This window comes from Cherax quadricarinatus, chromosome 12 (genome assembly GCF_038502225.1).
Source record: "Cherax quadricarinatus isolate ZL_2023a chromosome 12, ASM3850222v1, whole genome shotgun sequence".
Lineage (NCBI taxonomy): Eukaryota > Metazoa > Arthropoda > Malacostraca > Decapoda > Parastacidae > Cherax > Cherax quadricarinatus.
The window spans coordinates 45,149,754-45,171,273 of record NC_091303.1 but is presented as its reverse complement, the minus strand read 5'-3'; the positions used below and the strand labels follow the sequence as shown (position 1 = coordinate 45,171,273).

General features: G+C 48.9%; 1 protein-coding gene across 1 annotated transcript in view; it reads left to right on the top strand.

Annotated features, from left to right (window-relative positions):
* LOC128686674 (uncharacterized) overlaps positions 1 to 21,520 on the top strand; it is a 445,607-nt gene that overhangs the window by 336,243 nt on the left and 87,844 nt on the right. The gene's annotated exons all lie outside the window — the stretch shown is intronic.

Below are 21,520 nucleotides of genomic sequence, written 5' to 3'. Positions count from 1 at the left end.
ACTGGTTCATTCTGTTTTCGCCACTGGTACATCCTGCTTTCACAACTGGTTCATTCTTCTTTCACCACTGGTGTGTCATGCTATCCCTACGGTGCGTCCTACTTTCACGATTGATGTATCCTGCTTTCACCGATGGAGTATCCTGCTTTCACCACTGGAGTATTCTGCTTTCACCACTGGAACGTCCTGCTTTCACCAATGGAATATCCTTCTTCCACCACTAGTGCATCCTGCCTCCACCAATGGTGCATCCTTCTTCCACCACTGGTCCATTCTGCTTCCATCATTGGTGCATCCTGCCTCTACCACTGGTCCATTCAGCTTCCATCATTGGTGCATCCTGCCTTCACCACTGGTGCATCCTGCCTACACCACTGGTGCATCCTCCTACACCACTAATGCATCCTGCATACACCACTGGTTCATCCTGCCTACACCACTGGTGCATCCTCCCTCCACCACTGGTGCATCCTGCCCCTATCACTGGTGCATCCTGCCTCCAGCATTGGTGCATCTTGCCTCCACCACAGGCACATCCTGCTTCCACCACTGGTGCATCCTGTCTCCACTGGTGCACCCTGCCTTTACCACTGGTGCATCCTGTCTCCACCACTGGTGCATTCTGCCTCCACCACAGGTGCATCGTGCCACCACCACTGGTGCATCCTGCCCCCACCACTGGTGCATCCTGCCTCCATCACTGATGACCCTTCCTCCATCACTGGTGCATCCTGCCTCCACCACTGGTGCATCCTGCCCCCACCACTGGTACATCCTGCTTCCATCACTGATGATCCTTCCTCCATCACTGGTGCATCCTGCCTCCACCACTGGTGCATCCTGCCTCCACCACTGGTGCAGCCTGCATCCATCACTGATGACCCTTTATCCGTCACTGGTACATCCTGCCTCCACCACTGGTGCATCCTGCCTCCACCACTGGTACATCCTGCCTTCACCACTGGTGCATCCTGCCTCCATCACTGATGATCCTTCCTCCATCACTGGTGCATCCTGCCTCCACCACGGGTGCATCCTGCCTCCACCACTGGTACATACTGCCTCCACCACTCGTGCATCCTGCCTCCATCACTGATGATCCTTCCTCCACTACTAGTGCAACCTGCCACCATCACTTTTGCATCCTGCCTCCATCACTGGTGCATCCTGCCTCTACCACAGGTGTATCCTGCCTCCATCACTGATGATCCTTCCTCTACTACTAGTGCAACCTGCCTCCACCACTGATGCATCCTGCCTCCACCACAGGTGCATCCTGCCCCCACCACTGGTGCATCCTGCCCCCACCACTGGTGCATTCTGCCTCCATCTCTGATGATCCTGCATCCATCACTGGTGCATCCTGCCTCCATCACTGGTGCATCCTGCCTCCACCACTGGTGCATCCTGCCTCCACCACAGGTGCATCCTGCCTCCACCACTGGTGCATCCTGCCTCCACCACTGGTGCATCCTGCCTCCACCACTGGTGCATCCTGCCTCCACCACAGGTGCATCCTGCCTCCACCACAGGTGCATCCTGCCTCAACTGGTGCATCCTGCCTCCATCACTGGTACATCCTGCCTCCACCACAGGTGCATCCTGCCTCCATCACTGGTGCATCCTGCCTCCATCACTGGTACATCCTGTCTCCACTACTAGTGCATCCTGCCTCCAACACTGGTGCATCCTGCATCCATCACTGGTGCATCCTGCCTCCATCACTGGTACATCCTGCCTCCACCACAGGTGCATCCTGCCTTCACCACTGGTGCATCCCGTCTCTACTGTTGCATCCTGCCTCTACCACTGGTGCATACTTCCTCCACCACTGGTGCATCCCGCCTCCACCACAGGTACATCCTGCCTCCACTACTGGTGCATCGTGCCTCCACCACTTATACATCCTTCCTCCACCACTGGCGCATCCTGCCTCTCACTGGTGCATCCTGCCTCCATCACTGGTGCATTCTGCCTCCACCACTGGTGCATCCTGCCTTCTCCACTGGTGCATCCTGTCTCCACCACTGGTGCATCCTGCCTCTACCACTGGTGCATCGTGCCTCCACCACTTGTGCATCCTTCCTCCACCACTGGTGCATCCTGCCTCTCACTGGTGCATCCTACCTCCACCACTGGTACATCCTGCCTCCACCACTGGTACATCCTGCCCCCACCACTGGTACATACTGCCTCTACCACTGGTACATCCTGCCTCCACCACTTGTGCATCCTGCCTCCACCACTGGTGCATCGTGCCTCCACCACTTGTGCATCCTTCCTCCACCACTGGTGCATCCTGCCTCTCACTGGTGCATCCTGCCTCCACCACTGGTACATCCTGCCTCCACCACTGGTACATCCTGCCCCCACCACTGGTACATCCTGCCTGTACCACTGGTACATCCTGCCTCCACCACTTGTACATCCTGCCTCCACCACTGGTGCATTGTGCCTCCACCACTTGTGCATCCTTCCTCCAGCACTGGTGCATCCTGCCTCTCACTGGTGCATTCTTCCTCCACCACTGGTACATCCTGCCTCTACCACTGGTACATCCTGCCTCCACCACTGGTACACCAGTGCTGACAGTGTCACTGGAGACAATAGGTGCCAATTTATCAGCTTTATTTCGAGAATGTTGTTGTCTTGTTTCCCTGAAATAACTGTTTACGTTTCTTTCCTGAGTCTTCAGTCTTTAAAAGCTGAATAATGGTGCAAACAGTATGGCATCCAGTACATAACTTAACATGTTATGCCTCTATTAGACGGGCATGTGTTAAAAGGTTGAAGCCGATCATATAAGACATTCTCAAGTTATATACGAGAAAACTGGAGGAAGAAAAAAAATTCCTGTAACCTCTGGAGGTATCCCTTAAGGAATAACTTTCTGATTCCTAATGTAATTACGTATGAACTACTGAACATTCACTCACTCAGTTCTTACAGTTTATTGTACTAAGAGAACATCAGAAGCAGCAGCCTCACACGGCCGTCTCACCTGTGCACCAGATCTAAAGTGCCTAGGCCGCCGGCCTCAGAGAGAAACGTGAGACACAGTAGGCCTACCGCACATGCGTTAACACAGTGTCTGCTATACGAGCGAGAATTCAATTCAATTCAATTCAATTCAAAGTATATTCTCTATAAGGATTACAATGCTGAGTTTATAGAATTTGGTTATTGTGTGGTTTACATGTAGTAAAATAATAATTACAGAGTGTACCACTAGAACACCTAGCATGGCTAGGCATTTCGGGCAGACTTATATTAAATCTTAAGTTTAAAATATTACAAAATTATGAGGTAAGTTGGTATTATGGATAAGTGACTAAATACTAGTTGTGAGTTTAGCAATGTGAATGCTTTTGTTTTGGCACTATACATAGTTTCAGTATTGGAGTATCACAGGCCAACTTATGACTAGTTAAGATTCATTATTTTGAGATTGAGATTGATATTTCTGTTTATGGTCAAATGGGTGAGTGAGTGTGAGTGTGAACCACCAGGTGGTATTCGTATTATTAGTTGACAGGGTGTATCAGGGAGATAAGATGTTTTCTGATGGTAGTTTTGAAGGTGATGAATGTGTCTGCAGTTTTGGAATTTTCAGGTAGGGTGTTCCAGATTTTAGGGCCTTTGACATACATTGAATTTTTGTAAAGGTTTAGTCGGACACGGGGAATGTCATAGAGATGTTTGTGTCTGGTGTTATGCCTGTGGGTTATGTCACAACTATCAAGAAAGCGTTTTAGGTCAAGGTTAATATTGGAATTTAAGGTCCTGTAGATGTAGATTGCACAGTAGTAAGTGTGGATGTACTGAACAGGGAGTAAGTTTAGATCTATGGAGAGTGGGGGGTGTGTTGCCAGGGATGGGATTTAGTGATTATTCTTACTGCAGCTTTTTGTTGAGTTATTATTGGCTTTAGGTGGGTTGCTGCAGTTGAACCACAAGCACAGATAGCATAGGTGAGGTATGGATATATAAGTGAATGGTATAGTGTGAGAAGGGCAGTTTGCGGCACGTAGTATCGTATCTTGGAGAGGATCCCAACCGTTTTGAATACTTTTTTGGTTATGTGTTGGATATGGGTGCTGAAGTTCAGGTTGTTGTCGAGGTATAGGCCTAGGAATTTGCCCTCATTATGCCTGGCAATTAGAGTGTTGTCGATCTTAATGTTAATTTGCGCGTCTCCTGCTCTGCTACCAAACATAATGTAGTAGGTTTTGTCAACGTTAAGCATAAGTTTATTGGCTGTCATCCAAGTCGATATTTTGATCAGCTCCTCATTAACAATGGTGTTGAGGGTGGCAAGATTAGGGTGAGAGGTGACATAAGTCGTGTCGTCAGCAAAGAGAATGGGGTTCAGGTGTCGAGATACGTTTGGAAGATCATTGATGTATATGAGGAAGAGCAGGGGACCAAGGACACTTCCCTGCGGAACTCCAGTATCAAGTGGCTGTGTTGTTGATGCTGTGTCTTTAATGGTGACATACTGATACCTATTAGTAAGGTAAGATTTGAAATATGCAAGCGCATGGCCTCTTATACCATAATGGTCAAGTTTGTGGAGTAGGATGCCATGGTCTACTGGGTCAAAAGCTTTTCTTAGGTCAATAAAAATTCCTAGTGGATATTCCTTATTTTCCAATGCTGTGTAAAGCAGATCTAGCATTTTTATGATTGCATCGTTAGTGCTTTTATTTTTCCTGAATCCAAATTGGCAGGGGTTGAGTATGTTTTGTGACGTTATAAATGAATACAGTGCACGAGTTTCTCAAAGATTTTGGATAGCAATGGTAAGTTTGATATTGGCCTATAGTTGTTTAAATCTGTAGGGTCACCACCTTTATGTATTGGTGTAACCCTTGCCGTCTTGAGTAATTTCGGGAAGGTGCTAGTTTCTAGTGACTTGTTAAAAAGTAATGAGATAATATGCGAGAGGACATGGGTCACTCTCTTGTACAATAATGGTGGGACATGAGACAGATTCCCTGAGTTATTTTTAAGTGACTTTATAATCTCGGTGACTTCCGTGGGCTCAGTTGGTGCAAAATAGAAGGAATTTGGGAAATTCCCATCTAGGTAGTCCCCGGCATGGGCATTGGTACGTGGGATTTTATTGGCGAGATTAGAACCTATGGTTGAGAAGAAGTCGTTTATCTTGTTAGCTGTGTCAGTGGGATGCAGTGGTGTTTCATTAGGTTTAGTTAGGACAATATTCTTGTTTTTTTTTCAGTTTGTGGGTCCCTAGAATCTGAGAGTGTTTTCCAGGTCTTTTTTATATCTCCTCTTGTGTCAGTGAATCTACTGGAGTAGTATAGTTGTTTGGCTTTCTTTATTACTTTGGTGAGGACTGATGAATAGTGTTTAAGAATATCTTTGTGTATTAAGCCCTGTCTATATTGCTTTTCATATTGGTGTTTCTTATCAATGGATTTCAGAATGGTGCTGGTTAGCCATGGGCAACCAAGCCGTTTGTTTGTGATCTGTTTCGTTTTTATAGGACAATGTTTGTTGTATAGTCTAAGTAATTTGTTAAGAAAAATGTCTCTCCAGTCATCAGTACCATTGGCCTTGGAGAATTCTGTAGGCCAGTCAACAGTCTCTAGGTCAGCTGTGAACTTCCTTATTGAGGCCTCATCATGGAGTCTAAATGAGACTTTGTTGTATTCAAGTGGTGGTTTACTAATGTTTGTCAAGAGGAAGGTTGGGTAGTGGTCAGTAGTGCTATCTGTGATTATAACTGATTTAAGGGGGGCTAGTATATTGGTCCATATGTGGTCTATTATAGTTGCACTTGTTTCAGTGAGCCTGGTTGGTTTAGTTATTGTTGGTATGAGAAGTGTGTTGTTCATATTGTTGATGAAATCAGTTACAGCCCGCCTCTACTCTCCTGGACAGCTTCAAGCTTCCCCCGCCTCTACTCTCCTGGACAGCTTCAAGCTTCCCCCGCCTCTACTCTCCTGGACATCTTCAAGCTTCCCCCGCCTCTACTCTCCTGGACAGCTTCAAGCTTCCCCCGCCTCTACTCTCCTGGACATCTTCAAGCTTCCCCCGCCTCTACTCTCCTGGACATCTTCAAGCTTCCCCCGCCTCTACTCTCCTGGACATCTTCAAGCTTCCCCCGCCTCTACTCTCCTGGACAGCTTCAAGCTTCCCCCGCCTCTACTCTCCTGGACAGCTTCAAGCTTCCCCCGCCTCTACTCTCCTGGACATCTTCAAGCTTCCCCCGCCTCTACTCTCCTGGACAGCTTCAAGCTTCCCCCGCCTCTACTCTCCTGGACATCTTCAAGCTTCCCCCGCCTCTACTCTCCTGGACAGCTTCAAGCTTCCCCCGCCTCTACTCTCCTGGACAGCTTCAAGCTTCCCCCGCCTCTACTCTCCTGGACATCTTCAAGCTTCCCCCGCCTCTACTCTCATGGACAGCTTCAAGCTTCCCCCGCCTCTACTCTCCTGGACAGCTTCAAGCTTCCCCCGCCTCTACTCTCCTGGACATCTTCAAGCTTCCCCCGCCTCTACTCTCATGGACATCTTCAAGCTTCCCCCGCCTCTACTCTCCTGGACATCTTCAAGCTTCCCCCGCCTCTACTCTCCTGGATAGCTTCAAGCTTCCCCCGCCTCTACTCTCCTGGACAGCTTCAAGCTTCCCCCGCCTCTACTCTCCTGGACATCTTCAAGCTTCCCCCGCCTCTACTCTCCTGGACAGCTTCAAGCTTCCCCCGCCTCTACTCTCCTGGACAGCTTCAAGCTTCCCCCGCCTCTACTCTCCTGGACATCTTCAAGCTTTCCCCGCCTCTACTCTCTTGGACATCTTCAAGCTTCCCCCGCCTCTACTCTCCTGGACATCTTCAAGCTTCCCCCGCCTCTACTCTCCTGGATAGCTTCAAGCTTCCCCCGCCTCTACTCTCCTGGACAGCTTCAAGCTTCCCCCGCCTCTACTCTCCTGGACATCTTCAAGCTTCCCCCGCCTCTACTCTCCTGGACAGCTTCAAGCTTCCCCCGCCTCTACTCTCCTGGACAGCTTCAAGCTTCCCCCGCCTCTACTCTCCTGGACAACTTCAAGCTTCCCCCGCCTCTACTCTCCTGGACATCTTCAAGCTTCCCCCGCCTCTACTCTCCTGGACATATTCAAGCTTCCCCCGCCTCTACTCTCCTGGACATCTTCAAGCTTTCCCCGCCTCTACTCTCCTGGACATCTTCAAGCTTCCCCCGCCTCTACTCTCCTGGACATCTTCAAGCTTCCCCCGCCTCTACTCTCCTGGACATCTTCAAGCTTCCCCCGCCTCTACTCTCCTGGACATCTTCAAGCTTCCCCCGCCTCTACTGTCCTGGACAGCTTCAAGCTTCCCCCGCCTCTACTCTCCTGGACATCTTCAAGCTTCCCCCGCCTCTACTCTCCTGCACAGCTTCAAGCTTCCCCCGCCTCTACTCTCCTGGACATCTTCAAGCTTCCCCCGCCTCTACTCTCCTGGACATCTTCAAGCTTCCCCCGCCTCTACTCTCCTGGACAGCTTCAAGCTTTCCCCGCCTCTACTCTCCTGGACATCTAAAAGCTTCCCCCGCCTCTACTCTCCTGGACATCTTCAAGCTTCCCCCGCCTCTACTCTCCTGGACAGCTTCAAGCTTCCCCCGCCTCTACTCTCCTGGACATCTTCAAGCTTCCCCCGCCTCTACTCTCCTGGACAGCTTCAAGCTTCCCCCGCCTCTACTCTCCTGGACAACTTCAAGCTTCCCCCGCCTATACTCTCCTGGACAGCTTTAAGCTTCCCCCGCCTCTACTCTCCTGGACAGCTTCAAGCTTCTCCCGCCTATACTCTCCTGGACAGCTTCAAGCTTCCCCCGCCTCTACTCTCCTGGACAGCTTCAAGCTTCCCCCGCCTCTACTCTCCTGGACAGCTTCAAGCTTCCCCCGGCTCTACTCTCCTGGACAGCTTCAAGCTTCCCCCGCCTCTACTCTCCTGGACAGCTTTAAGCTTCCCCGCCTCTACTCTCCTGGACAGCTTCAAGCTTCCCCGCCTCTACTCTCCTGGACAGCTTCAAGCTTCCCCCGCCTCTACTCTCCAGGACAGCTTCAAGCTTTCCCCGCCTCTACTCTCCTGGACAGCTTCAAGCTTCCCCCGCCTCTACTCTCCTGGACAGCTTCAAGCTTCCCCCGCCTATACTCTCCTGGACAGCTTTAAGCTTCCCCTGCCTCTACTCTCCTGGACAGCTTTAAGCTTCCCCCGTCTATACTCTCCTGGACAGCTTCAAGCTTCCCCCGCCTCTACTCTCCTGGACATCTTCAAGCTTCCCCCGCCTCTACTCTCCTGGACAGCTTCAAGCTTCCCCCGCCTCTACTCTCCTGGACATCTTCAAGCTTCCCCCGCCTCTACTCTCCTGGACATCTTCAAGCTTCCCCCGGCTCTACTCTCCTGGACAGCTTCAAGCTTCCCCCGCCTCTACTCTCCTGGACAGCTTTAAGCTTCCCCCGCCTCTACTCTCCTGGACAGCTTCAAGCTTCCCCGCCTCTACTCTCCTGGACAGCTTCAAGCTTCCCGCGCCTCTACTCTCCAGGACAGCTTCAAGCTTCCCCCGCCTCTACTCTCCTGGACAGCTTCAAGCTTCCCCCGCCTCTACTCTCCTGGACAGCTTCAAGCTTCCCCCGCCTATACTCTCTTGGACAGCTTTAAGCTTCCCCTGCCTCTACTCTCCTGGACAGCTTTAAGCTTCCCCCGTCTATACTCTCCTGGACAGCTTCAAGCTTCAAGCTTCCCCGAGTCTTCTCTCCTGGACATCTTCAAGTTTCCCCCGCCTATACTCTCCTGGACAGCTTCAAGCTTCCCCCGCCTCTACTCTCCTGGACAGCTTCAAGCTTCCCCCGCCTCTACTCTCCTGGACAGCTTCAAGCTTCCCCCGCCTCTACTCTCCTGGACAGCTTCAAGCTTCCTCCGCCTCTACTCTCCTGGACAGCTTCAAGCTTCCCCCGCCTATACTCTCCTGGACAGCTTTAAGCTTCCCCGCCTCTACTCTCCTGGACAGCTTCAAGCTTCCCCCGCCTATACTCTCCTGGACAGCTTCAAGCTTCCCCCGCTTCTACTCTCCTGGACAGCTTCAAGCTTCCCCCGCCTCTACTCTCCTGGACAGCTTCAAGCTTCCCCCGCCTCTACTCTCGTGGACAGCTTCAAGCTTCCCCCGCCTCTACTCTCCTGGACAGCTTCAAGCTTCCCCCGCCTCTTCTCTCCAGTACAGCTTCAAGCGCCTCTACTCTCCTGGACAGCTTCAAGCTTCCCCCGACTCTACTCTCCTGGACAGCTTCAAGCTTCCCCCGCCTCTACTCTCCAGGACAGCTTCAAGCTTCCCCCGCCTCTACTCTCCAGGACAGCTTCAAGCTTCCCCCGCCTCTACTCTCCAGGACAGCTTCAAGCTTCCCCCGCCTCTACTCTCCAGGACAGCTTCAAGCTTCCCCCGCCTCTACTCTCCAGGACAGCTTCAAGCTTCCCCCGCCTCTACTCTCCTGGACAGCTTCAAGCTTCCCCCGCCTCTACTCTCCTGGACAGCTTCAAGCTTCCCCCGCCTCTACTCTCCAGGACAGCTTCAAGCTTCCCCCGCCTCTACTCTCCTGGACATCTTCAAGCTTCCCCCGCCTCTACTCTCCAGGACAGCTTCAAGCTTCCCCCGCCTCTACTCTCCAGGACAGCTTCAAGCTTCCCCCGCCTCTACTCTCCTGGACAGCTTCAAGCTTCCCCCGCCTCTACTCTCCTGGACATCTTCAAGCTTCCCCCGCCTCTACTCTCCTGGACAGCTTCAAGCTTCCCCCGCCTCTACTCTCCTGGACAGCTTCAAGCTTCCCCCGCCTCTACTCTCCTGGACATCTTCAAGCTTCCCCCGCCTCTACTCTCCAGGACAGCTTCAAGCTTCCCCCGCCTCTACTCTCCAGGACAGCTTCAAGCTTCCCCCGCCTCTACTCTCCTGGACAGCTTCAAGCTTCCCCCGCCTCTACTCTCCAGGACAGCTTCAAGCTTCCCCCGCCTCTACTCTCCAGGACAGCTTCAAGCTTCCCCGGCCTCTGCTCTCCTGGACAGCTTCAAGCTTCCCCCGCCTCTACTCTCCAGGACAGCTTCAAGCTTCCCCGGCCTCTACTCTCCAGGACAGCTTCAAGCTTCCCCCGCCTCTACTCTCCTGGACAGCTTCAAGCTTCCCCCGCCTCTACTCTCCTGGACAGCTTCAAGCTTCCCCGGCCTCTACTCTCCAGGACAGCTTCAAGCTTCCTCCGCCTCTACTCTCCTGGACAGCTTCAAGCTTCCCCCGCCTCTACTCTCCAGGACAGCTTCAAGCTTCCCCCGCCTCTACTCTCCTGGACAGCTTCAAGCTTCCCCCGCCTCTACTCTCCATGACAGCTTCAAGCTTCCCCCGCCTCTACTCTCCAGGACAGCTTCAAGCTTCCCCCGCCTCTACTCTCCAGTACAGCTTCAAGCTTCCCCGGCCTCTACTCTCCAGGACAGCTTCAAGCTTCCCCCGCCTCTACTCTCCAGGACAGCTTCAAGCTTCCCCCGCCTCTACTCTCCAGGACAGCTTCAAGCTTCCCCCGCCTCTACTCTCCAGGACAGCTTCAAGCTTCCCCCGCCTCTACTCTCCAGGACAGCTTCAAGCTTCCCCCGCCTCTACTCTCCAGGACAGCTTCAAGCTTCCCCCGCCTCTACTCTCCAGGACAGCTTCAAGCTTCCCCCGCCTCTACTCTCCCGGACAGCTTCAAGCTTCCCCCGCCTCTACTTTCCAGGACAGCTTCAAGCTTCCCCCGCCTCTACTCTCCAGGACAGCTTCAAGCTTCCCCCGCCTCTACTCTCCAGGACAGCTTCAAGCTTCCCCCGCCTCTACTCTCCAGGACAGCTTCAAGCTTCCCCCGCCTCTACTCTCCAGGACAGCTTCAAGCTTCCCCCGCCTCTACTCTCCAGGACAGCTTCAAGCTTCCCCCGCCTCTACTCTCCTGGACATCTTCAAGCTTCCCCCGCCTCTACTCTCCAGGACAGCTTCAAGCTTCCCCTGCCTCTACTCTCCTGGCCATCTTCAAGCTTCCCCCGCCTCTACTCTCCTGGACATCTTCAAGCTTCCCCCGCCTCTACTCTCCAGGACAGCTTCAAGCTTCCCCCGCCTCTACTTTCCAGGACAGCTTCAAGCTTCCCCCGCCTCTACTATCCAGGACAGCTTCAAGCTTCCCCCGCCTCTACTCTCCAGGACAGCTTCAAGCTTCCCCCGCCTCTACTCTCCAGGACAGCTTCAAGCTTCCCCCGCCTCTACTCTCCAGGACAGCTTCAAGCTTCCCCCGCCTCTACTCTCCTGGACAGCTTCAAGCTTCCCCCTCCTCTACTCTCCAGGACAGCTTCAAGCTTCCCCCGCCTCTACTCTCCAGGACAGCTTCAAGCTTCCCCCGCCTCTACTCTCCAGGACAGCTTCAAGCTTCCCCCGCCTCTACTCTCCAGGACAGCTTCAAGCTTCCCCCGCTTCTACTCTCCTGGACAGCTTCAAGCTTCCCCCGCCTCTACTCTCCAGGACAGCTTCAAGCTTCCCCCGCCTCTACTCTCCAGGACAGCTTCAAGCTTCCCCCGCCTCTACTCTCCTGGACAGCTTCAAGCTTCCCCCGCCTCTACTCTCCAGGACAGCTTCAAGCTTCCCCCGCCTCTACTCTCCAGGACAGCTTCAAGCTTCCCCGGCCTCTGCTCTCCTGGACAGCTTCAAGCTTCCCCCGCCTCTACTCTCCAGGACAGCTTCAAGCTTCCCCGGCCTCTACTCTCCAGGACAGCTTCAAGCTTCCCCCGCCTCTACTCTCCTGGACAGCTTCAAGCTTCCCCCGCCTCTACTCTCCTGGACTGCTTCAAGCTTCCCCGGCCTCTACTCTCCAGGACAGCTTCAAGCTTCCTCCGCCTCTACTCTCCTGGACAGCTTCAAGCTTCCCCCGCCTCTACTCTCCAGGACAGCTTCAAGCTTCCCCCGCCTCTACTCTCCTGGACAGCTTCAAGCTTCCCCCGCCTCTACTCTCCAGGACAGCTTCAAGCTTCCCCCGCCTCTACTCTCCAGGACAGCTTCAAGCTTCCCCCGCCTCTACTCTCCAGTACAGCTTCAAGCTTCCCCGGCCTCTACTCTCCAGGACAGCTTCAAGCTTCCCCCGCCTCTACTCTCCAGGACAGCTTCAAGCTTCCCCCGCCTCTACTCTCCAGGACAGCTTCAAGCTTCCCCCGCCTCTACTCTCCAGGACAGCTTCAAGCTTCCCCCGCCTCTACTCTCCAGGACAGCTTCAAGCTTCCCCCGCCTCTACTCTCCAGGACAGCTTCAAGCTTCCCCCGCCTCTACTCTCCCGGACAGCTTCAAGCTTCCCCCGCCTATACTTTCCAGGACAGCTTCAAGCTTCCCCCGCCTCTACTCTCCAGGACAGCTTCAAGCTTCCCCCGCCTCTACTCTCCAGGACAGCTTCAAGCTTCCCCCGCCTCTACTCTCCAGTACAGCTTCAAGCTTCCCCGGCCTCTACTCTCCAGGACAGCTTCAAGCTTCCCCCGCCTCTACTCTCCAGGACAGCTTCAAGCTTCCCCCGCCTCTACTCTCCAGGACAGCTTCAAGCTTCCCCCGCCTCTACTCTCCAGGACAGCTTCAAGCTTCCCCCGCCTCTACTCTCCAGGACAGCTTCAAGCTTCCCCCGCCTCTACTCTCCAGGACAGCTTCAAGCTTCCCCCGCCTCTACTCTCCCGGACAGCTTCAAGCTTCCCCCGCCTATACTTTCCAGGACAGCTTCAAGCTTCCCCCGCCTCTACTCTCCAGGACAGCTTCAAGCTTCCCCCGCCTCTACTCTCCAGGACAGCTTCAAGCTTCCCCCGCCTCTACTCTCCAGGACAGCTTCAAGCTTCCCCCGCCTCTACTCTCCAGGACAGCTTCAAGCTTCCCCCGCCTCTACTCTCCAGGACAGCTTCAAGCTTCCCCCGCCTCTACTCTCCTGGACATCTTCAAGCTTCCCCCGCCTCTACTCTCCAGGACAGCTTCAAGCTTCCCCTGCCTCTACTCTCCTGGCCATCTTCAAGCTTCCCCCGCCTCTACTCTCCTGGACATCTTCAAGCTTCCCCCGCCTCTACTCTCCAGGACAGCTTCAAGCTTCCCCCGCCTCTACTTTCCAGGACAGCTTCAAGCTTCCCCCGCCTCTACTTTCCAGGACAGCTTCAAGCTTCCCCCGCCTCTACTCTCCAGGACAGCTTCAAGCTTCCCCCGCCTCTACTCTCCAGGACAGCTTCAAGCTTCCCCCGCCTCTACTCTCCAGGACAGCTTCAAGCTTCCCCCGCCTCTACTCTCCTGGACAGCTTCAAGCTTCCCCCTCCTCTACTCTCCAGGACAGCTTCAAGCTTCCCCCGCCTCTACTCTCCAGGACAGCTTCAAGCTTCCCCCGCCTCTACTCTCCAGGACAGCTTCAAGCTTCCCCCGCCTCTACTCTCCAGGACAGCTTCAAGCTTCCCCCGCCTCTACTCTCCTGGACAGCTTCAAGCTTCCCCCGCCTCTACTCTCCAGGACAGCTTCAAGCTTCCCCCGCCTCTACTCTCCAGGACAGCTTCAAGCTTCCCCCGCCTCTACTCTCCAGGACAGCTTCAAGCTTCCCCCGCCTCTACTCTCCTGGACAGCTTCAAGCTTCCCCCGCCTCTACTCTCCTGGACAGCTTCAAGCTTCCCCCGCCTCTACTCTCCAGGACAGCTTCAAGCTTCCCCCGCCTCTACTCTCCAGGACAGCTTCAAGCTTCCCCCGCCTCTACTCTCCAGGACAGCTTCAAGCTTCCCCCGCCTCTACTCTCCTGGACAGCTTCAAGCTTCCCCCGCCTCTACTCTCCAGGACAGCTTCAAGCTTCCCCCGCCTCTACTCTCCAGGACAGCTTCAAGCTTCCCCCGCCTCTACTCTCCAGGACAGCTTCAAGCTTCCCCCGCCTCTACTCTCCTGGACAGCTTCAAGCTTCCCCCGCCTCTACTCTCCAGGACAGCTTCAAGCTTCCCCCGCCTCTACTCTCCAGGACAGCTTCAAGCTTCCCCCGCCTCTACTCTCCAGGACAGCTTCAAGCTTCCCCCGCCTCTACTCTCCTGGACAGCTTCAAGCTTCCCCCGCCTCTACTCTCCAGGACAGCTTCAAGCTTCCCCCGCCTCTACTCTCCAGGACAGCTTCAAGCTTCCCCCGCCTCTACTCTCCAGGACAGCTTCAAGCTTCCCCCGCCTCTACTCTCCAGGACAGCTTCAAGCTTCCCCCGCCTCGCTGCCATATTTGACCAGACTGTCAGTTATATATTAGTAACGGTGGTGATTTTTTCCAATAAATAACTTGACGATGTTTCCAACTTTAATGGTTCAATTTTTTATATAACATAGATCTCAGTTTTGACGGAGACGATAAAAATTCGCTATTTATTAACACAATAAATTTTAAGTCGTTGGAATGCGAAATGTTACTATTGATCAGCTTCAAGCTTGAAGCTTCGGTGACTTTGCTCAAGAAGCTTCCATTAATTTTGCTCTGTGTAAGTTTTAATTTGCTAATTATATTAAACAAATTAGTTAACTGCGGAATGAAACTTCTGACTGGCTTCAAACTCTGAATGTTGGTATATCTTAGTGAAATATTTTGGTTAACTTTGTTCTGTATAAGTACCAGTTTGTTTATTTTATTGAAAGAATTGAGAAAATTGAAGTATTGATTTTGAAACAATAATTTGTGAATGCCTCGTCAGATCGGCTTCACACCTTCAACAGTGATATATCTTACTAAGAGATACATCCGGATTGAACTGTGTATATATCAAGTTGCAAAACATTATCTCAGTCTCTCTGTTATCCTTGCCTGGTAACCCCCAGGAATTATCAGATCCTGTGGAATTACTGGAGAATGTGTCTTCGGCTCTGCTTCAAACTTTTTGCACTGATGCGTTTTTATCAAATGAGTTTCACAATGATTTTGCATTATATTAGGTTAAATTTGCCAATTTTATTTGTATCTTATGATCGGCTTCAAAAGTTAGTTTATCTTACATAGGGAAAATGTTCATTTATTTTTGGCTGTGTAGCGTCACTGTGTCAATATTATTTAAGTGATTTTTTTTTTTTTTTTTTTTTTATTCGCCGGTATTCTCCCGGCCCGGGTCTTTTCCAAGTAGTGGTGACCCGGCCTTGGCTCCCTATCTGGGGAGTGTCTCGAGACTTAAGTCTCCCATGGGAGGAGGTACAAGTACCCCCTCATCTTTGGGACCAACTGTCCCTAGGCCTAGCCACATTCACCGCCCTCACGGGGCTCGTAGGGAGAAGCTAGGCCTCTGGTCTGCCATCTGCCCCGCCCCAAAGGGGCTCGTGGGGATGGCAGTCTTGTGAGCTGCAGATGGTAGCAAGCTCAGGCATTTAAGTGATGATGGAAAGTTCAATACTGTGCTGGTTTTCATGTGATAATTTATGAACGTCTCATGTAATCAGCTGATAATTTAAGACAACTTCAGAGGGGCTTCAGACTTCAGTTAATGGAATATCTTGGGATATTGATCTGTGTCATAAATAATGTCTCTTTTGATTATCTTTCAACTTTTAAGTTGATGTGTCATAGCGAAGGTATGTCTTGGTTTTGGGTAATTAGTTTCGATGCTTCTTCTGATTGGCTTCAGTGGTGATATTTAAGTATCAGAAATATAGGTCGCACTCCTCTGTTAGTACTGTTGAGTGCGTTCACGTAGTGGCAGCTGACTTAGTGAGTCACTGAGACGCCTTTCCCAGATCGTGTTGCGACAGAAATACTCGTAGTGATTCAAGTTCTCAGTGGTTTCAACACTCTCTACTTTGTCTTTTATTCCAGTCGATGGTTCCACAACTGTCAGACACAAAATACTTTATATGTGTCCTCTTGTTCTTTCTCTTAGAAGTATCAACAAATGTTTATTATTTTTTTCATATCTTCGTATGGCCTCACATGTTGGATAAATGACGTACTGTTGACAGTAGTAGTCGCTGTAGATAAAGCTTTTATTGAAGTAACGTTTGGCTCTGTGTAAAGCTTTATAGAGACATGTTTTGAAGAAGCTCTACACAGAGCCAAATTTTGTTCTAATAAGAACTTATTTTTCAAATTGTCTTTTTTTCACTAGTTTTTGAGAGGTTATCGAGTCTCCTCTTCTCTTTCAGTCACTGAGAATATCTTCACTATTTTTTAGCGTCTAACTGTAATATATACTTTTGCTCTGGAAACCATTTTCTAGCGCAACCTTGTAACTTTTCTTCATACTGATTTAGCGCTTCCTGAAATACAGGCCCAGTCATTTCTTCCTATATTAGTGACCAAGTCATTTCTTTTTCATGACACTATCATCTTCCAATAAATCATTCTTCATTACTTCGTGTAGTCAGTAGGATTAATAAGTCTCGTGTGATGGTGGATGTTATACTTGACACACCAACATTATGGAATCATGGTACAAACATCATCTCCACAACCTGGGAGGAAAGTACCAGGGAGCTGCCAGGTAAGTGGGAGGGAACTGATATTGAGCTGGGTGGGTGCTGGGATTCAGCTGGGATAGAGCTGGGAGGGAGCTCTATCCCAGTTCACTCTGCCCCATACATCGAGAAACTTTCTTTAAATGGTGTGTAGTAAATCAGTGTTTTCCTTTGGGGAATGTGTTGTCCGTATACTTGTTCGCACAAGGTGTCGTCCTATGTGAAGATCTTAATATGATACATAATTCAATTAAATCGACTGAATTACTACACGATACGGGTAAGTTAAGTTTATGAGTGATCCTCGTACGGTGTACAGTGATAGTCTGCTCGGTAAGTCTCATGGTGAACTAGAAAACGATACCAAGGGCAGCTAGCGTCACCTTGACAACGTTACGGCTGCTGATGTAGGATATCTCAACACATAATTGTTTACAGTGTGTCGTTAATTGAGCGAGTATGCTTGTTAATTTAATGTGGGGGGGAGGGAGGAGTGGCACTATTGGCACTCAAGATGATTGATCTCATCAGGGATAATCACAGATAGCACTACAGATCACTATCCTACCATCCTCTTGACAAACATTAGTAAACCACCACTTGAATACAACAAAGTTTCATTTAGACTCCATGATGAGGCCTCATTATGGAAGTTCACAGCTGACCTAGAGACTGTTGACTGGCCTACAGAATTCTCCAAGGCCAATGGTATTGATGACTGGAGAGACATTTTTCTTAACAAATTACTTAGACTATACAACAAACATTGTCCTATAAAAACGAAACAGATCACAAACAAACGGCTTGGTTGCCCATGGCTAATCAGCACCATTCTGAAATCCACTGATAAGAAACACTAATATGAAAAGCAATATAGACAGGGCTTAATACACAAAGATATTCTTAAACACTATTCATCAGTCCTCACCAAAGTAATAAAGAAAGCCAAACAACTATACTACTCCAGTAGATTCACTGACATAAGAGGAGATATAAAAAAAGACCTGGAAAACACTCTCTCAGATTCTAGGGACCCACAAACTGAAAAAAACAAGAATATTATCCTAACTAAACCTAATGAAACACCACTGCATCCCACTGACACAGCTAACAAGATAAACGACTTCTTCTCAACCATAGGATCTAATCTTGCCAATAAAATCCCACGTACCAATGCCCATGCCGGGGACTAACTAGATGGGAATTTCCCAAATTCCTTCTATCTTGCACCAACTGAGCCCACGGAAGTCACCGAGATTATAAAGTCACTTAAAAATAACTCAGGGAATCTGTCTCATGTCCCATCATTATTGTACAAGCGAGCGGCCCATGTCCTCTCGCATGCTATCTCATTACTTTTTAACAAGTCACTAGAAACTAGCACCTTCCCGAAACTACTCAAGACGGCAAGGGTTACACCAATACATAAAGGTGGTGACCCTACAGATTTAAACAACTATAGGCCAATATCAAACTTACCATTGCTATCCAAAATCTTTGAGAAACTCGTGCACAGGAGACTATATTCATTTATAACAGCACAAAACATACTCAACCCCTGCCAGTTTGGATTCAGGAAAAATAAAAGCACTAACGATGCAATCATAAAAATGCTAGATCTGCTTTACACAGCATTGGAAAATAAGGAATATCCACTAGGAATTTTTATTGACCTAAGAAAAGCTTTTGACACAGTAGACCACGGCATCCTACTCCACAAACTTGACCATTATGGTATAAGAGGCCATGCGCTTGCATATTTCAAATCTTACCTTACTAATAGGTATAAGATAAGATAAGATAAGATAAGATTTCGTTCGGATTTTTAACCCCGGAGGGTTAGCCACCCAGGGTAACCCAAGAAAGTCAGTGCGTCATCGAGGACTGTCTAACTTATTTCCATTGGGGTCCTTAATCTTGTCCCCCAGGATGCGACCCACACCAGTCGACTAACACCCAGGTACCTATTTGCTGCTAGGTGAACAGGACAATAGGTGTAAGGAAACGTGTCGAAATGTTTCCATCCGCCGGGAATCGAACCCGGGCCCTCCGTGTGTGAAGTGGGAGCTTTAGCCACCAGGCCACCGGGCTACATTAAAGACACAGCATCAACAACATGGCCACTTGATACTGGAGTTCCACAGGGAAGTGTCCTTGGGCCCCTGCTCTTCCTCATATACATCAATGATCTTCCAAACGTATCTCGACACCTGAACCCCATTCTCTTTGCTGACAACACGACTTATGTCATCTCTCACCCTAATCTTGTCACCCTCAACACCATTGTTAACGAAGAGCTGATCAAAATATCGACTTGGATGACAGCCAATAAACTTACGCTTAACACTGACAAAACCTACTACATTATGTTTGGTAGCAGAGAAGGAGATGCGCAAATTAACATTAAGATCGACAACACTCTAATTGCCAGACATAATGAGGGCAAATTCCTAGGCCTATACCTCGACAACAACCTGAATTTCAGCACCCATATCCAACACATAAACAAAAAAGTATCCAAAGCGGTTGGGATCCTCTCCAAGATACGATACTACGTGCCGCAAACTGCCCTTCTCACACTATACCATTCACTTATATATCCATACCTCACCTATGCTATCTGTGCTTGGGGTTCAACTGCAGCAACACACCTAAAGCCAATAATAACCCAACAAAAAGCCGCAGTAAGAATAATCGCTAAATCCCATCCCTGGCAACACCCCCCCCCCCACTCTTCATAGATCTAAACTTACTCCCTGTTCTGTACATCCACACTTACTACTGTGCAATCTACATCTACTGGACCTTAAATTCCAATATTAACCTTGACCTAAAATGCTTTCTTGATAGTTGTGACAGAACCCACAGGCATAACACCAGACACAAACATCTCTATGACATTCCCCGTGTCCGACTAAACCTTTACAAAAATTCAATGTATGTCAAAGGCCCTAAAATCTGGAACACCCTACCTGAAAACTCTAGAACTGCAGACACATTCATCACCTTCAAAACTACCATCAGAAAACATCTTATCTCCCTGATACACCCTGTCAACTAATTACACAAATACCACCTGGTGGTTCACACTCACACTCACTCACCCATTTGACCATAAACAGAAATATCAATCTCATTCTTAAAATAATGAATCTTAACTAGTCATAAGTTGGCCTGTGATACTCCAATACTGAAACTATGTAGTGCCAAAACAAAAGCATTCACATTGCTAAACTCACAAACTAGTATTTAGTCACTTAGCCATAATACCAACTTACCTCATAATTTTGTAATATTTTAAACTTAAGATTTAATATAAGTCTGCCCGAAATGCCTAGCCATGCTAGATGTTCTAGTGGTACACTCTGTAATTATTATTTTACTACATGTAAACAATACAATAACCAAATTCTGTAAACTCAGCATTGTAATCCTTATAGAGAATAAACTTTGAATTTGAATTTGAATGAGAATAATTGTTATCAGTTTTATGAAGAACCATGAGAATTTATAGGCTTCTTGTGGGGGTTGCGGCAAAGTCTACGTTGTTGGAACTTCCAGAGGTTTAGCAGCTAGTGTTCACGAGTATTCCTCCAGAGTAGATGACTGGAACAACGCACACGTTATGCCTTGTAATACACATCATGAAATATGCTGGTGCTAATTTAGCCATTCTTCGCTATCGTCCAGAGTACAAAAGGAATTTTCAGGGGCCTATCAGGCAATTATTTGCGCGCTCCCAAAAAAAAAAATCGAAAAATTATGGAAATTGAGTTATTCATATAGAAAAATTGCTTAACTCTTTGGCAACACAATGTTCTACGACGTTTCTACAAGAAATTATAGTCATTTATATCAGGTATGGTGAAGGCGATGTGGGTAGCGAGTCTGCTCACAGCCCATATATTTTTGGGAACTTTTTCCTTGTTTTTTATCGCTTTTTCTTGCATTATTCTTTCTTATATAATAGTAATTGACTATTTGGCATCGTAAAACAGTAGGCGGAGCTTATACGTAGACTTCTAGCCAATCAGGAAGCATCTGGGAACACCGCCAGTATTCCCGCTCCAGTGACAGGCAGCAGAAATCACTTCATTATTGCGTTTATATCAGCTTATATAAACTCTGCGTCTTATTTATCTATCATAATTGATCTAATAGGATATAATAAACACTATAAATAACATACAAACATGTTATATACTCTAGAATGAATAAAATAGGCCGTAATATGGTGTGAGACCACAACCAATATTTCGATATAAATGAGTTACTCGTCTCCATGTCGTCTTTGAGTAAGAGAAAACGGTGTGTTGAAGAGGATAATATCACTAGAACATCAGTTTACTAAGAAACACATCGAAACAAACGCGATTTTCGCGACAAAAAAAAAAAAAAAGAAAATTCGAGACGGCGGGCCGGCCGGCGCTCCAGGCCAATATCTGAGAAGCAACTTATTCACTTATTTCGCTAAGGTACGCCTTTATTACTTAATTAAGTGGAATAATATTCACAGAAATTGTAAAATAATGATTTCTCTAATTTCTGATGGTAATTTTTTGGAAACATTCCAAATATTTTGGGATTTATGTGAGAGTAAAGGGCAGATTTTTTGCAGCATTCCAAGAACTAACAAACTTTATTTTTTTGTGAAATAAAGGTAAGATATTTAGAGGAAAGGAATCCATCAGAAATTCGTATAAGCATTGTTCTCTCGGCACCAAGTGTCCAAACAACCTTACGTCGTCCCATATAGGAATGCCTTACTGCCAAAGGGCATTTTCAGTAAATCAGTCCTTTCTCAGTCTTTTCTCAGTTGTTGTTTGAGGTATCTTATTGACAAATATTTACAGGAACTAGAGAAAATACTTCGTCTTGTGCACCAACACTGAAGGAAATCTGACGGTAAACAAAAAAGCAAAAATTAATTGCCCTGTAGGCCCCTTCACCTGGCTAAATCCTTGGCAATTTATTTACACAATCATTGTATCACGGAGCACCGAACTGACTGCTGCTCCAGTGTTGCTCTCTTTACTCCGTCTAGCACCTCT